The sequence below is a fragment of the Callorhinus ursinus genome, unplaced genomic scaffold (genome assembly GCF_003265705.2).
Source record: "Callorhinus ursinus isolate GAN/ISIS: 27379988/994484 unplaced genomic scaffold, GSC_fseal_2.0 scaffold10, whole genome shotgun sequence".
Lineage (NCBI taxonomy): Eukaryota > Metazoa > Chordata > Mammalia > Carnivora > Otariidae > Callorhinus > Callorhinus ursinus.
In genome coordinates this window covers 68266082-68269838 of record NW_027397072.1, presented here as the reverse complement: position 1 = coordinate 68269838, position 3757 = coordinate 68266082, and positions in this window count along the sequence as shown.

Here is a 3757-nt window from a genome sequence, read left to right as displayed (position 1 = left end):
AGATAGTTCTCTTTAATGTGAGTGGGCCTCAGCCAAGCAATTGAAGACCTGAATAGAGCAGAAAGGCTGAGGGAGCTCCTCCTGCCTGTTTGAGCTGGGACATCAATCTTTTCCTGCATTCAGACTCAGACTGAAAATTCAGCTGCCCTTGGGGTTTTGAGCCTGCTGGTTTTCAGACTGGAAATCACATCGTCAGCTCTCCTGGTTTTTAGGCCTTTACATTTGGACTAGAACTACACCATTGACTGTCCTGGGTCTCCAGTTTGCTGCTGCAGATCTTGGAACTTCTAAACCTCCATAGACATGTGAGTCTATTTCTTATCTATCTATCTATCCATCCTTCCATCTATTTATTTACCTACCTATCATCTATCTATTGTCTATCTCTTGATCTCTGTGTGTATATAATATTTTATCTAAATAGTAGCTTTGTTATTGTCTTTCTAATATTAAGTTGTAAGAATTCTTTATATAATTTTAATATAAACTCCTTGTCAGATGGAGCATTTGCAGATATTTTTCCCATCCCATTGTCTTCCCATTTGTTGATTTTTTTTTTCTGTGCAGAAGTCTTTTAGTTTGATATAGTCCCATTTGTTTATTTTTTATTTTGTTTCCTGTGCTTTAGGTGTTATATCCAAAAATTGTTGCCAAAACCCATGTCAAAGAATTTTTTCTTATGTTTTCTCTTGGAAGTTTTGTGGTTTCTGTTCTAATATTTAAGTTTTTAATCCATTCCAAGTTAATTTTTGTGAGTGGTCTAGGATAAGGATCTACTTTCATCTTGTTTAATTTTTTTTAAAGAACCACCTCTCGGGCAATTATCATTCTAATTCCTAAATCACCTATTTCAATTTTCATAACTTAGTATTTTATTCTATTTTGTTTCTTTTCCTTCACTTTTTTGCAGTTTTTTATAATATTTCGAGTTGAATGTTTAGTGTATTTTCTGCCTTTTCATCACTCAAATTTAGAGAGACCAAGAAATTTTATCTGAATAGAACTTTCAATTACATATAACTCGGGCTACATCTTATAGATTTTACTGTTCTGTAATTTTACTTTGATGTGGTTAATTAGGAGAAGAGATCTGTTTGGAAAAAAGCAGGCTAAAATACACTAACTTTTCTACTGAACCAACTTGACTATCTACAAGCATAATGTACAAAACATGTATAGGATAGTATTTCTAAAATATCTGGTTGATTGGGTTTTGAAAAGTGAAATCTCTTATCAATTTATGGTTTTGTACATTTTGGACAGAATGTGGTCTGTGTAATTTGCTTTTCATCATCAAAATTTATTTGCTGCATAAAATATGGCAAATTTTCTAATTCTTCTGTGTGTGCTAAGGAGAAAGAAAGGCATGAGCTTTGTTTTCAGGCTACAGAATTCTAGATCTAGATGTACTATCTTAATTTTAACTTCTCAGTTATGTTATTTCATTTCTCCATGGCCAAATTTATTTCTGTCTACTTGATTTATCATTGGTTGAAAACAGTGTGTCAGCATAATATATAAACATTAAAAGAGTAAGGATAATTTGAATAATAAAGCCATGATGATAAGAAGAATCCTGAACATTTGTCTAAGCTATTTTGTCTCTCGTAGACAACTTGCCACATAAACATCTATGTCACATTAGTTCTACTAGTTTCCTATTGGTGCTGTAACAAATAACCACAAACTTAATAGCTTTAAAACATACACATTTGTTCTCCTACAGTTCTGGAGGTCAGAAGTCTGAAATGGCTTTCACTGGGCTAAAATCAAGGTGTTGGGTTGGCTGCATTTCTTCTGAAGGCTCTGGAGAAGAAACTTTTCTGCTTGCTTTTTCCAGTTGTTTGAGGCCATCTGCATTCCTTGGCTCATGACCCCATCTTCCATCTTCAAAGCCAGCAGCTAGTATTATCAGATGGTTATTTCTGTCTTTCTCTTTGTCTAACCTCTGCTTCTGTTGTTACATTTCCTCCTCTGACTTGCCAACCTCCCTCTTTCACTTATGTGGACCCTTATGATTATACTGAGCCCACCCAGATAATTCAGAATAATCTCTTGATCACAAGATGCTTAGTTTAATCATAGCTGCAAAGTCACTTTTGACATGTAAAATAGCATATTCACATGTTCCAGTAATTAGGACATGGATGTTTTTGAGAGGCCATGATTCTGCCTACCATACCGGACACTTCTGAAATTTTTTCCCAAGACTCTCAGGGATGTAGATCATATATCTACATTGCTACAGTCATTTGCTTCTTATCATAAATGGAATGTAAATATGCTGACCCAATGTTATCATCTATTTTTTAAATCTCAGAAAAATGTTTAATAAACTGAATTTTAGAATCATTGTGTGACTATATGATGGCTTTGACCTTTGGACAACTTACTTATGTTTTAGGAATGGTATCTTTTGGTTTTCATATGTTAATCTGCAATTCATTTAAAATACAATGATTTTTATCATGTTTTAAAATGTGCCAAAAAGTTTCTAACTATGATTAGTAACCTACTAATGGGCAGTATGGAAAATATAAACTCATTTTAGACTTTACAAAGGTAATTCTTTAATTAATTTACCCTTTTCCTCTGTTTCCCAAAGAATAATAAGGTAAATGCCTTTCTTTCTGTGGTTTAAATGGACCTACTTTTTGCTTTTTAGAGCTAGGAAGGAAGAAATATGACATAATATTTGTCAAAGATATATGGCTAACATGTAAATTAAGCATAGAAATGGCACTTTTTATTTTATTTATTACAGATATGTACTATTGAAATTAGGCCAGTTAAAAACCCTGCAATCACCTTTAAGTGTTCCAGTGAAAGGAAGAGTCATCAATGCAGCAAACTTCATTGCTGTCTTGTTTTAAGAAATTGCCACAGGCATCCCAAACTTCAGCAACCACCACTCTGATTGGTTAGCAGTCATCAGCATTGAGCCAATACCCTCCACTAGCAAAAAAGATTACAACCTCCTGAAAACTCAGATGATGGTTAGCAGTTTTTAGCAATAGAGTATTTTTTAATTAAAGTATTTGATTAAAGTGTAAGACTGTTGAATCACAGACCTGTACCTCTGAAACAAATAATACATCATATGTTAAAAAAAAAGAAGATAGTAGGAAGGGAAAAATGAAGGGGGGAAAATTGGAGGGGGAGATGAACTATGAGAGACTATGGACCCTGAGAAACAGACTGAAGGTTCTGGAGGGGAGAGGGTGGGGGGATGGGTTAGCCTGGTGATGGGTATTAAAGAGGGCACGTATTGAATGGAGCACTGGGTGTTATACGCAAACAATGAATCATGGAACACTACATCAAAAACTAATGGTATAATGTATGGTGATTAACATAACATAAAATAAAAAAATGCAAAAAAAAGTTAAATAAAGTATTATTCTCTAGATATAATGCTATTGTACATTAATAGACGATGGTATAATATAAACATAACTTTTATATGCACTGGGAAACCAAAAAAATTATTAGACTCATTTTATTGCAATATTCACTTTATTGTAGTGGTCTAAAACTGAACCTGAGGTATGCCTATATTGATCTCTATTTTTTTCATAGTTCTTCAAAACAGAAACTTCTGGGCATTCTCTTTTAAAACATTCTTTTTTTGCTCATTTATGGAGAAAATGTTTATTTATCCTAGCCCTGATAACTTACTAGCTGAAAGCCTAACACTATTTGGTGGTGGGAAAGTAGTTCTAAAGGCTATGTGTTCATCAACCCAGATATAAAACAC